The sequence below is a fragment of the Tachyglossus aculeatus genome, chromosome 23 (assembly GCF_015852505.1).
Source record: "Tachyglossus aculeatus isolate mTacAcu1 chromosome 23, mTacAcu1.pri, whole genome shotgun sequence".
In the NCBI taxonomy this organism is placed as follows: Eukaryota; Metazoa; Chordata; class Mammalia; order Monotremata; family Tachyglossidae; genus Tachyglossus; species Tachyglossus aculeatus.
Genome location: NC_052088.1, coordinates 4,748,421 through 4,762,667, shown reverse-complemented (window position 1 = coordinate 4,762,667; position 14,247 = coordinate 4,748,421). Strand labels below are relative to the sequence as shown.

Sequence of the window (14,247 nt, the reverse complement as noted above, 5' to 3'; positions counted from 1 at the left end):
AATCGTATTTATTGAGCACTTACTGTGTGCAGAGCACTGTACTAAGTGCTTGGGAAGTACAAGTTGGCAATAATACTACTAATAATAATAATGATGGTATTTGTTAAGCGGTATGTGCCAAGCACTGTTCTAAGCTCTGGAGTAGATACAAGCTAATCAGGTTGTCCCACTTGGGGCTCACAGTCTTCATCCCCATTTTACAGAAGAGGGAACTGAGGCACAGAGAAGTGAAGTGACTTACCCAAGGTCACACAACAGACAAGTGGCGGAGCTGGCTTTAGAACCAGGCCCTTCTCTCAGAAGTGTGCTTTATCTGCTAGGCCACCCGGCTTCTCTTTATATTTATTAAGCGCTTATTGTGTGCACTAAGTGCTGGGAAAGAAAACAGTCCCTGTCCCTTGGGGTACTCATAATCTAAGTAGGTACTCACCTCTCTGCCAACCCTAGTGCTTACGTACACATCTTTGTTCTCTGGGGACCGGTGATATTTACTGAGCCCAGTGCTAATTTTCTGGGGGAGTACAGTGCAACAGAGTTGGCAGACTCAATCCATGGCTTTTATTCTGTTGCTTCCCCTTAACTGTGATTAAATTAGTGTCCGTCTCCCCTGCTAGACCGTAAGCATCTTGAAGGCAGGGGCTGTAGCTATTAACTCTGGGGCACCCTCCCGAGAAAACGCACAGTAAGGTCTTGGGCACTTTGGGTAAGTCACTTGACTTCTCCGGGCCTCAGTTCCCTCATCTGTAAAATGGGAAATAAGACTGTGAGCCCCACGTGGGACAATCCGATGACCCTGTATCTACCCCAGCGCTTAGAACGGTGCTTGGCACATAGTAAGCGCTTAACAAATACCAACATTGCTATTATTACCAACCGATTCCCCCTTTTAGACTGTGAGCCCAATGTTGGGTAGGGACTGTCTCTATATGTTGCCAATTTGTACTTCCCAAACACTTAGTACAGTGCTCTGCACATAGTAAGCGCTCAATAAATACGATTGATGATGATGATGATGATGATCGAAGAAGAGGATGCCCCTTCGGTGGCAGTCAATGGGGCGCCGCCCTCTCAGCGGGGACTCAGAGAAAAATGGGACAGGAAAGACACAGGAGAAAACACTGCAAGTGGGAAATGCATCAGCTCGGCCAGCAACGGGCAAGTTTTCCCATGGATTGTCCACTGTATACAGGAGCCTCCAGACATAACTTCAGGCACAGATGGGATTCCCATCAATTATCCCATCTTCAAATGCAAAGGCGGAGCTCTAACAGCAATAATAATAATAATAATGATGATAATCGAGGTATCTGTTGGCCGCTTAACTACGTTAACGTCGCACTCTAACAGCAATAATAATAATAATAATGATAATCGAGGTATCTGTTAGCCGCTTAACTACGCTAACGTCGCACTGCGTTAAATGCTGGGGTCGAAACGGGATAATCGGTTCAGACGCCGCCCCTGCCCCATGTGAGGTTCACAGTCTAAGGGGTGGGGAGGGTAAGTACTGAATCCCCGTTTTAACAGATGAGGAAACGGAGGCAGGGAGAAGTGAAGCGACTTGCCCCAGGTCACCCAGCAGGGAAGTGGCAGAGCCGGGATTAGAAGCCAGGTCCTCTGATCCCCAGGCCCGGACTCCTTCTACTTCATCAAAATCCTTCTGTAAGGGAAACAGGACGATTGCTAGGGTGGTGCGGACTGTCCGCTGGCCCTCGAGGGGAAGTATCGCAACCTCCGATACCCAAAGAACTCGAGAGATTTTGCGCGTCCCACCTCTCCTTCCTTCGTGGTAACACCAAGTTACCGTTTCTCTGCCAGCTGAAGCCCTGGAGAAGCAGCGTGGCTCGGTGGAAAGAGCCCGGGCTTTGGAGTCATGGGTTCAAATCCCGGCTCTGCCAATTCATTCATTCAATCGTATTTATTGAGTGCTTACTGTGTGCAGAGCACTGTACTAAGCGCTTGGGAAGTACAAGTTGGCAACATAAAGAGACGGTCCCTACCCAACAGTGGGCTCACAGTCTAGAAGGGGGAGACAGAGAACAAAACAAAATGTATTAACAGAATAAAATAAACAGAATAAACATGTACAAATAATCAATCATATTGATTGAGCGCTTACTGTGTGCAGAGCACTGTACTAAGCGCTTGGGAAGTACAAGTTGGCAACATATAGAGACGGTCCCTACCCAACAGTGGGCTCACAGTCTAGAAGGGGGAGACAGACCAACAAAACAAAATGTATTAACAGAATAAAATAAACAGAATAAACATGTACAAATAATCAATCATATTTATTGAGCGCTTACTGTGTGCAGAGCACAGTACTAAGCGCTTGGGAAGTACAAGTTGGCAACATATAGAGATAGTCCCTACTCAACAGTGGGCTCACAGTCTAGAAGGGGGAGACAGAGAACAAAACAAAACGTATTAACAAAATAAAATAAATAGAATAAATATATACAAATAAAATAGAGTAATAAATACGTACAAATATATACACATTTATACAGGTGCTGTGGGGAGGTGAAGGAGGTAAGGCGGGGGGGATGGGGAGGGGGGCCAATTGTCAGCTGTGTGACTTTGGGCAAGTCACTTCACTTCTCTGGGCCTCAGTTACCTCATCTGGAAAATGGGGATGAAGACTGGGAGCCCCCCCGTGGGACGACCTGATCACCCTGTAACCTCCCCAGTGTTTAGAACAGTGCTTTGTACACAGTAAGCGCTTAATAAATGCCATTACTATTACTATAAAGCGTGCCGATCGATGTATCATTGCAGCCGCACGGGCAAACCACTGGATTTTTCGACTTGCCCGGCTTCCTTCTCCCGGACGGGCCGCCTTCTCGGGGAAGAAGTGAGCTGGGGGGAGAGGCAGAGCAGCACACGAGGGTTCAGGAAATCAAGGCGGAGGAGAGGGGGCGGGGAAGAGGGAGGAAGGAAGGGAGGGAGATAAAGAGAGAAAACCGCTTTCATTGCTCACCCCAGCCAGTTATTTCTCTCTGCTCAGTCCCGCTTCCTCTTTCCACCAGCCGAGAACCGAGCACGCCCTCCTCTCTAATAATAATGGCATTTATTAAGCGCTTACTACGTGCAAAGCACCGTTCGAAGCGCTGGGGAGGTTACAAGGCGATCAGGTTGTCCCACAGGGGGGGGCTCACAGTCTTCATCCCCATTTTCCAGATGAGGTAACTGAGGCACAGAGAAGTGAAGTGACTTGCCCCCAGTCACCCAGCTGACAAGCGGCGGAGCCGGGATTTGAACCCATGACCTCTGACTCCAAAGCCCGGGCTCTTTCCACCGACCCACGCTGCTTCTCCTGCGTCCTGGGCCCCCGGAATCAACGCTTCGCAGCGGACACACGTTCAGAGAATGAGGGTCAATCGTGTTCACCGAGCGCTTACTGGGTGCAGAGCACCGTACTGAGCGTTTGGGAGAGTACAATACAAGCAAGGCCACAGCGGGGACCGGACCGCTGACAGTGAGAGCTGCTGTTTGGACGCCACGGTGGAATGGGAGACCGCTTTCCAAACGACCAGGGAAGTGTTCCTGCCTTGTCCCTACGCCGGCGCCTAGAAGAGTGCTTTGTGCAGAGTAGGCGCTTAGCAAAGCCCGCGGTTCTTTCTGCTCCAACCCTGCAGGAGGATCTCAAAGTGCTCCACATCCAGTCAGGTGTTACCACCGAGCTCATCTGAGGGCTTGCCAACCCCACGGAGGAGCCCGACGGGAATGAAAACCATTCAACCTCACCGGGGGCGGACAAATCCGAAAATCCGGCCCCCACCCCCATGCTGGGGTGGGCGAGTGGAAGTCCTTCTCTCTCCAGGACATCCACGGCAGATGGGATCTGCTGATAAATAAGCCCTCGGCCAGATCCCCTTCGACGCTAGGACGCTGCGCCAACAACCACCAACCGAGGCTCTCCAGCGAGGGCGAAGAGGGCAACCGAGTCTCTCATCTCCGAGGCGGGACGGAATCCCCCCTCCGACGGGGGGCCTGGCCGGACGACACCCTGGAAGCCAAGGAAAACCAGATCCCCAACTGCCATGAAGCAAGGAGGTGGAGCAAGAAGGAATGGCTTCATCGGCTGCAGAGAAGGGATGAGGATTGCACTTTCAAAGCCAACACTGACAACCCCCTTATGCAAAGCCTACCATTCCGGGCAAATGACACATTTCTCTCCAATAAAAAAAAAGCAGCAATACAGCACAGCCACCAGAATTATGATAATTAATAATAACAGTCATTCACCCCAGTGGCAGCTACCCTGACGTACCGTTTCCGCTCGGAACAGGACGGCAGCCTGGATTTAGGGGGGACTGATTTGACTCCTTCCCTTGCCACAGCCGAGCCCAGGAGCTGGCATCTCAGTTGTGGGCCCCGGGAAAAATCCGTAAGTTCCCTCACCTGTTAAATGGGGATGAGGACTGTGATCCCCCCGGGGGACAACCTGATCACCTTGGAACCTCCCCAGCACTTAGAACAGTGCCTGGCACATAGTAAGCGCTTAATAAATGCCATCATGACTATAGCTCCCCATGGGACAACCTGATCACCTTGTAACCTCCCCAGTGCTTAGAACAGTGCCTGGCACATAGTAAGCGCTTAATAAATGCCATCATGACTATAGCCCCCCGTGGGACAACCTGATCACCTCGGAACCTCCCCGGCGCTTAGAACAGTGCCTGGCACATAGTAAGCGCTTAATAAATGCCATCATGACTATAGCTCCCCGTGGGACAACCTGATCACCTCGGAACCTCCCCGGCGCTTAGAACAGTGCTTGGCACATAGTAAGTGCTTAATAAATGCCATCATGACTATAGCCCCCCGTGGGACAACCTGATCACCTTGGAACCTCCCCGGCGCTTAGAACAGTGCCTGGCACATAGTAAGCGCTTAATAAATGCCATCATGACTATAGCCCCCCGTGGGACAACCTGATCACCTTGGAACCTCCCCGGCGCTTAGAACAGTGCCTGGCACATAGTAAGCGCTTAATAACAAATGCCATCACCCTTATTATAAGTGGAAGAGGCAGGGTCAGACCTCTTTTACATGCTCTGACCATTAGGCTTCGTAGTAAGCGCTTAATAAATGCCATCATGATGGTTATTATTGGAGGGCATTCCAAGGCAGGGGGTTTCCGCAGGCCCCGGGCCTTCCTTATCCCGTGGCCCCCCGCTCTGTGCACCTGCAAACGCACACATGTCAGATGTCCCCTCTCTGCCCCGGAACCCAAACCCCAGCTTCGGCGGCCTGATCCTCAGCTCTACGTGGCCCCGGTCCTCCGTGGCCCAACGTGGGTGACCCGACCGGAGCCTGGGAGTGGGCCACCCTGGGCTGCGGCAGAGGGGCTCACGGGGGGTTGTCCTGTGGCTGCCTGGTTCGAGCCACTCTCCCACCGCGGGCTGATTGATTGATTGATTGATTGATTGAGTGCTGGCGAGCGGCGGGTGCGGACAAGCAGATCGCCGCTCCCTCGCCCGTCCGGCCGGAAGCCCCGTCTCCCTTCCCGGGATCGGCGCCGGCTCGAGCCAAGCGGCGCGTCCATCCTCGGCCGGCCAACTTCCCTCACCGCGTGGCTCAGTGGGAAGAGCCCGGGCTCGGGAGTCAGAGGTCACGGGTTCAAATCCCGGCTGGGCCGCTTGTCAGCTCTGGGCAAGTCACTTCTCTGGGCCTCATCTGTAGAATGGGGGTTAAGACCGCGAGCCCCACAGGCGACAACCCGATCACCTCGTATCCTCCGCGGCGCTTAGAACAAACACCAAGATTATTATTACCTCCCAGAGGGTCATTCGACTCACGGGGAGACTGAGGGCCCCATGGGCTCCCGCTGGATCTGGCCACTCTCCGCCCGCCGCAAGGAGCCTCGCACGCTCCGTCCTATACCGGCAGAACGTCATCATCATCATCATCAATCGTATTTATTGAGCGCTTACTATGTGCAGAGCACTGTACTAAGTGCTTGGGAAGTACAAATTGGCAACATATAGAGACAGTCATCATCATCATCATCATCAATCGTATTTATTGAGCGCTTACTACGTGCAGAGCACTGTACTAAGCTCTTGGGAAGTACAAATTGGCAACATATAGAGACAGTCCCTACCCAACAGTGGGCTCCCAGTCTAAAAGGGGCAGGCAGAGAACAAAACCAAACATACTAACAAAATAAAATAAATAGAATAGATATGTACAAGTAAAATAAATAGAGTAATAAATATGTACAAACATATTTTTGTTGTGATGCCCGCGGGGTGGAAGGACGGGCGGCAACTGGGGCGGGAATGTTGGGATCCAGAGGTCAGCCCTGGGTGGACTCCGGAGGCTTCCGACTCCACTGCCCAGCTGGATTCCAGGGTGGACGCCGGTACCCCGGCGGAGGTGAGGATAATATTAATAATAATGGCATTGATTAAGTGCTTACTATGTGCAAAGCATCATCATCATCATCAATCGCATTTATTGAGCGCTTACTGTGTGCAGAGCACTGTACTAAGCGCTTGGGAAGTACAAATTGGCAACATATAGAGACAGTCCCTACCCAACAGTGGGCTCACAGTCTAAAAGGGTTCATTCATTCAACCGTATTTATTGAGCGCTTACTATGTGCAGAGCACTGTACTACAGAGAACAAAACCAAACATACTAACAAAATAAAATAAATAGAATAGATATGGACAAGTAAAATAAATAAATGAATAGAGTAATAAATATGTACAAACATATATACATATATACAGGTGCTGTGGGGAAGGGAAGGAGGTAAGACGGGGGGGATGGAGAGGGGGACGAGGGGGAGAGGAAGGAAGGGGCTCAATCTGGGAAGGCCTCCTGGAGGAAGCACTGTGTTGTCTTCCCGTCCTGGCCTGTCCTGTCCTGTCCTGCCTGCCAGATCTTATTATCTGGGCCTCAGTTCCCTCATCTGTTAAATGGGGATAATAATAATAATAATAATAATGGCATTTATTAAGTGCTTACTATGTGCAGAGCACTGTTCTAAGCGCTGGAGAGGTTACAAGATCATCATCAATTGTATTTATCGAGCGCTTACTGTGTGTAGAGCACTGTACTAAGCGCTTACAAGATGATCAGGTTGTCCCACAGGGGGGCTCACAGTCTTCATCCCCATTTCACAGATGAGGAAACTGAGGCCCAGAGAAGTGAAGTGACTGGCCCAAAGTCACGCAGCTAACTGGCGGAGCCGGGATTTGAACCCATGACCTCTGACTCCAAAGCCCGGGCTCTTTCCCGCTGAGCCACGCTGCTTCTCTAAAAGATGGGGTTCACAAAAGGGAAACAAAAAGTACACATTACTGTGATCCCCCCGGGGGACAACCTGATCACCTTGGAACCTCCCCAGCGCTTAGAACAGTGCTTGGCACATAGTAAGGGCTTAATAAATGCCATCACTACTCTTATTGTCTGAGCCTCAGTTCCCTCATCTGTTAAATGGGGATGAGGACTGTGATCCCCCCCAGGGCCACCGCTCCCATCCAGTTGGCTGCCCCCAGCTCCCTGCCTATGAGCTGGACGCCTAAAGCGGGCCAGGCCCGACCTCTGGGGAAGGGGTCAGGGTGACCTCTGGGCTGAGGGGAGGTCGTCCGTGCCCCCAGGCCCCTTCCTCCACATTCATTCATTCATTCAACCGTATTTATTGAGCGCTTACTGTCTGCAGAGCACTGTACTAAGCGCTTGGGAAGTACACGTCGGCAACATTTAGAGATGGTCCTGACCCAACAGCGGGCTCACAGTCTAGAAGTGGGAGATGGACGGACAACAAAACATATAAACCACACAAAATAAATAGAATATGTACAAGTAAAATAGTCATAAATCTGTAATAATAATAATAATAATAATGGCATTTATTAAGCGCTTACTATGTGCAAAGCACCGTTCTAAGCGCTGGGGAGGTTACAAGGTAATCAAGTTGTCCCACGGGGGGCTCACAGTCTTCAGCCCCATTTTCCAGACGAGGGAACTGAGGCCCAGAGAAGTGAAATGACTTGCCCAAAGTCACCCAGCTGACAAGTGGCGGAGCCGGAATTTGAACCCGTGACCTCTGACTCCAAAGCCCGGGCTCTTTCCACCGAGCCACGCTGCTTCTCCAAAGCGGAATATGTTTGTATTTATGCACAAACATAAATAGAGTTGCCGTGGGGAGCGGAAGGAGGTGAGGCGGGGGGGATGGGGAGGGGGAGAGGAAGGAGGGGGCTCAGTCCAGGAAGGCCTCCTGGAGGTGGTGAGCTCTCAGGAGGGCTTTGAAGGGAGGAAGAGAGCTAGCTTGGCTGCTTAAAAAAGCAGTGTGGCTTTGGAGTCAGAGGTCACGGGTTCGAATCCCGGCTCCGCCAACTGTCAGCTGGGTGACCTTGGGCGAGTCACTTCACTTCTCTGGGCCTCAGTTCCCTCATCTGTAAAATGGGGATGAAGACTGTGAGCCCCCCGGGGGACAACCTGATCACCTTGTAACCTCCCCGGCGCTTAGAACAGTGCTTTGCACACAGTAAGCGCTTAATAAATGTCATTATTATTATTATTCTCTGGGCCTCAGTTCCCTCATCGGTAAAATGGGGATGAAGACTGTGAGCCCACCCCGTGGGACAACCTGATCACCTTGTAACCTCCCCGGCGCTTAGAACTGTGCTTGGCACATAGTAAGCGCTTAATAAATGCCATCACTACTATTATTTTCAACCTCATCACCTTGTAACCGCCCCAGCGCTTAGAACAGTGCTTTGCAAATAGTACGCGCTTAATAAATGCCATGACTACTATTATTATCTGGGCCTCAGTTCCCTCATCTGTTAAATGGGGATGAAGACTATGAGCCCCCTGTGGGACAACCTGATCACCTTGGAACCTCCCCAGCGCTTAGAACAGTTCTTGGCACATAGTAAGCGCTTAATAAATGCCATCACTACTATTATTATCTGGGTCTCAGTTCCCTCATCTACTAAATGGGGATGAGGACTGTGATCCCCCCGGGGGACAACCTGATCACCTTGGAACCTCCCCAGCGCTTAGAACAGTGCTTGGCACATAGTAAGCGCTTAAATGCCATCACTACTATTATTATCTGGGCCTCAGTTCCCTCATCTGTTAAATGGGGATGAAGACTATGAGCCCCCTGTGGGACAACCTCATCACCTAGCAACCTCCCCAGCGCTTAGGACAGTGCTTGGCACACAGTAAGCACTTAATAAATGCCATCACTAATGATTATCTGGGCCTCAGTTCCCTCGTCTGCTAAATGGGGATGAGGACTGTGGTCCCCCCGGGGGACAACCTGATCACCTTGGAACCTCCCCAGCGCTTAGAACAGTGCTTTGCACATAGTAAGCGCTTATTAAATGCCATCATTACTATAGCCCCCCGTGGGACCACCTGATCACCTTGGAACCTCCCCAGCGCTTAGAACAGTGCCTGGCACATAGTAAGCACTTAATAAATGCCATCATGACTATAGCCCCCGTGGGACAACCTGATCACCTTGGAACCTCCCCAGCGCTTAGAACAGTGCTTTGCACATAGTAAGCGCTTATTAAATGCCATCATTACTATAGCCCCCCGTGGGACCACCTGATCACCTTGGAACCTCCCCAGCGCTTAGAACAGTGCCTGGCACATAGTAAGCGCTTAATAAATGCCATCATGACTATAGCCCCCAGTGGGACAACCTGATCACCTTGTAACCTCCCCAGCGCTTAGAACAGTGCTTGGCACATAGTAAGCGCTTAATAAATGCCATCATGACTATAGCCCCCCGTGGGACAACCTGATCACCTTGGAACCTCCCCGGCGCTCAGAACAGTGCCTGGCCCATAGTAAGCGCCTAATAACAAATGCCATCACCCTTAGTGGAAGAGGCAGGGTCAGACCCCTCTGACATGCTCTGACCATTAGGCTCCGTAGTAAGCGCTTAATAAATGCCATCATGATGGTTAGGATTGGAGGGCATTCCAACATGTTGCCAATTCGTGCTTCCCAAGCGCTTAGTACAGTGCTCTGCACATAGTAAGCGCTCAATAAATGCGATTGATGATGATGATGCCAGGGCAGGGGGTTTCCGCAGGCCCCGGGCCTTCCTTCTCCCGTGGCCCCCGGCTCTGTGCACCTGCAGACGCAGAGATGTGTCGGCGCCCAAAACGCTCCCCGAGGGGATGGAGGGTGTGCGCCCAGTGGGCGCTCAGTACATAGGACAGACTGTATGTGCGGCCCTGCCGCCCCTTCTTCGGGGCGGGCGGTGCGCATCCCGGAGGGGCCGCCTCTCCCCCCCTCCCCCCGGACCTACCGGCCGGCGGCGCCGAAGACGGAGGCGGCGGACTCAGAGGAAGACCCCGGACACCGCCGATCCCGATCCCGATCCCGCTCCAGATCCCAATCCCGCTCCCAATCCCGATCCCGCCGGCGGGCGCCGGGCTAAGCAGCCGGGCCCCGCCCAGGACCGGCCTCCGGCCGCCAGGGGGCGGAGCCGAGCACGCCTCGGGGGGCGGGGGTGGGCCCGCCACGGCCGCCAGGGGGCGGAGCCGAGCACACCTCGGGGGGCGGGATGGGCCCGCTACGGCCGCCAGGGGGCGGAGCCGAGCCCGCCTCGGGGGGCGGGATGGGCCCGCCACGGCCGCCAGGGGGCGGAGCCGAGCCCGCCTCAGGGGGCGGGATGGGCCCCCGCTACGGCCGCCAGGGGGCGGAGCCGAGCACGCGTCGGGGGCCGGGGCCGGGGCCGCTACGGCCCTAGTCACTTCACTTCTCTGGGCCTCAGTTCCCTCATCTGGAAAATGGGGATTAAGGCTGTGAGCCCCCCCCGCACGTGGGACAACATGATCACCTTGGAACCTCCCCAGCGCTTAGAACAGTGCTTGGCACAGAGTAAGCGCTTAATAATGCCATCATTATTATTAGTAGTAGTAGTACGGCCGCCAGGGGGCGGAGCCGAGCCCGCGTCGGGGGGCGGGGATGGGCCCGCTACGGCCGCCAGGGGGCGGAGCCGAGCCCGCGTCGGGGGCCGGGGACGGACGGGGCCGCTACGGCCCTGCCGCTTGTCAGCTGTGTGACTTTGGGCAAGTCACTTCACTTCTCTGGGCCTCAGTTACCTCATCTGGAAAATGGGGATTAAGGCTGTGAGCCCCTCCCCGTGGGACAACATGATCACCTTGGAACCTCCCCAGCGCGTAGAACAGTGCTTGGCACATAGTAAGCGCTTAATGAATGCCATTATTATTATTATTATTATTATTATTATTATTACGGCCTGACACCCAGATCTACATCTCTGCCCCTGCTCTCTCCCCCTCTCTCCAGGCTCGCATCTCCTCCTGCCTTCAGGACATCTCCATCTGGATGTCCGCCCGCCACCTAAAGCTCAACATGTCGAAGACTGAACTCCTTGTCTTCCCTCCCAAACCTTGCCCTCTCCCTGACTTTCCCATCTCTGTTGACGGCACTACCATCCTTCCCGTCTCACAAGCCCGCAACCTTGGTGTCATCCTCGACTCCGCTCTCTCATTCACCCCTCACATCCAAGCCGTCACCAAAACCTGCCGGTCTCAGCTCCGCAACATTGCCAAGATCCGCCCTTTCCTCTCCATCCCAACCGCTACCCTGCTCATTCAAGCTCTCATCCTATCCCGTCTGGACTACTGCATCAGCCTTCTCTCTGATCTCCCATCCTCGTGTCTCTCTCCACTTCAATCCATACTTCATGCTGCTGCCCGGATTATCTTTGTCCAGAAACGCTCTGGCCATATCACTCCCCTCCTCAAAAATCTCCAGTGGCTACCAATCAATCTGCGCATCAGGCACAAACTCCTCACCCTGGGCTTCAAGGCTGTCCATCCTCTCGCCCCCTCCTACCTCACCTCCCTTCTCTCCTTCTCCAGCCCAGCCCGCACCCTCCGCTCCTCCACCGCTGATCTCCTCACCGTACCTCGCTCTCGCCTGTCCCGCCGTCGACCCCCGGCCCACGTCATCCCCCGGGCCTGGAATGGCCTCCCTCTGCCCCTCCGCCAAGCTAGCTCTCTTCCTCCCTTCAAGGCCCTGCTGAGAGCTCACCTCCTCCAGGAGGCCTTCCCAGACTGAGCCCCTTCTTTCGTCTCCCCCTCGTCCCCCTCTCCATCCCCCCGTCTTACCTCCCTCCCTTCCCCACAGCACCTGTATATATGTATATATGTTTGTACATATTTTTTTACTCTATTTATTTATTTATTTTATTTGTACATATCTATTCTATTTATTTTATTTTGTTAGTATGTTTGGTTTTGTTCTCTGTCTCCCCCTTTTAGACTGTGAGCCCACTGTTGGGTAGGGACTGTCTCTATGTGTTGCCAATCAATCAATCAATCAATCAATCGTATTTATTGAGCGCTTACTATGTGCAGAGCACTGTACTAAGCGCTTGGGAAGTACAAATTGGCAACACATAGAGACAGTCCCTACCCAACAGTGGGCTCACAGTCTAAAAGGGGGAGACAGAGAACAGAACCAAACATACCAACAAAATAAAATAAGTAGGATAGAAATGTACAAGTAAAATAAATAAATAAATAAATAAATAGAGTAATAAATATGTACAACCATATATACATATATACAGGTGCTGTGGGGAAGGGAAGGAGGTAAGATGGGGGGATGGAGAGGGGGACGAGGGGGAGAGGAAGGAAGGGGCTCAGTCTGGGAAGGCCTCCTGGAGGAGGTGAGCTCTCAGCAGGGCCTTGAAGGGAGGAAGACAGCTAGCTTGGCGGAGGGGCAGAGGGAGGGCATTCCAGGCCCGGGGGATGACGTGGGCCGGGGGTCGACGGCGGGACAGGCGAGAACGAGGTACGGTGAGGAGATTAGCGGTGGAGGAGCGGAGGGTGCGGGCTGGGCTGGAGAAGGAGAGAAGGGAGGTGAGGTAGGAGGGGGCGAGGTGATGGACAGCCTTGAAGCCCAGGGTGAGGAGTTTCTGCCTGATGCGCAGATTGATTGGTAGCCACTGGAGATTTTTGAGGAGGGGAGTGATATGCCCAGAGCGTTTCTGGACAAAGATAATCCGGGCAGCAGCATGAAGTATGGATTGAAGTGGAGAGAGACACGAGGATGGGAGATCAGAGAGAAGGCTGATGCAGTAGTCCAGATGGGATAGGATGAGAGCTTGAATGAGCAGGGTAGCGGTATGGATGGAGAGGAAAGGGCGGATCTTGGCAGTGTTGCGGAGCTGAGACCGGCAGGTTTTGGTGACGGCTTGGATGTGAGGGGTGAAGGAGAGAGCGGAGTCGAGGATGACACCAAGGTTGCGGGCTTGTGAGACGGGAAGGATGGTAGTGCCGTCAACAGAGATGGGAAAGTCAGGGAGAGGACAAGGTTTGGGAGGGAAGACAAGGAGTTCAGTCTTCGACATGTTGAGCTTTAGGTGGCGGGCGGACATCCAGATGGAGATGTCCTGAAGGCAGGAGGAGATGCGAGCCCGGAGGGAGGGGGAGAGAGCAGGGGCAGAGATGGAGATCTGGGTGTCATCAGCGTAGAGATGATAGTTGAAGCCGTGGGAGTGAATGAGGTCACCAAGGGAGTGAGTGTAGATCGAGAACAGAAGGGGACCAAGCACTGAACCTTGGGGAACCCCCACAGTAAGGGGTTGGGAGGGGGAGGAGGAGCCTGCAAAAGAGACTGAGAAAGAACGACCGGAGAGATGAGGAGAACCAGGAGAAGACGAAGTCTGTGAAGCCAAGGTCAGATAGCGTGTTGAGGAGAAGGGGTTGGTCCACAGTGTCGAAGGCAGCTGAGAGGTCGAGGAGGATTAGGACAGAGTATGAGCCGTTGGATTTGGCAAGCAGGAGGTCATTGGTGACCTTTGAGAGGGCAGTTTCCGTGGAATGAAGGGGACGGAAGCCAGACTGGAGGGGGTCGAGGAGAGAGTTGGTGTTGAGGAATTCTAGGCAGCGCGTGTAGACAACTCGTTCAATTTGTACTTCCCAAGCGCTTAGTACAGTGCTCTGCACATAGTAAGCGCTCAATAAATACGATTGATGATGATGATGATTACGGCCGCCAGGGGGCGGAGCCGAGCCCGCCCCGGGGGGCGGGGATGGGCCCGCTACGGCCGCCAGGGGGCGGAGCCGAGCACGCTCCGGCCGCCAGGGGGCGGAGCCGAGCCCGCGTCGGGGGCCGGGGCCGGGGCCGCTACGGACCTGCCTCTTGTCTGCTGTGTGACTTTGGGCAAGTCACTTCACTTCTCTGGGCGCCAGCTCCCTCATCTGGAAAATGGGGATTAAG

General features: G+C 53.4%; 1 protein-coding gene across 2 annotated transcripts in view; it reads right to left on the bottom strand.

Annotated features, from left to right (window-relative positions):
* The window catches only part of TMEM229B (transmembrane protein 229B), a 64,634-nt gene extending 54,196 nt beyond the window's left edge, over positions 1-10,438 (bottom strand). For both annotated transcript variants that reach the window (XM_038765932.1, XM_038765933.1), the window contains exon 1: positions 10,295-10,438. The gene's annotated coding sequence lies outside the window, so the exon portion shown is untranslated. The remainder of the gene's footprint in view (positions 1-10,294) is intronic.
* Between the last annotated feature and the right edge of the window lie 3,809 nt (positions 10,439-14,247).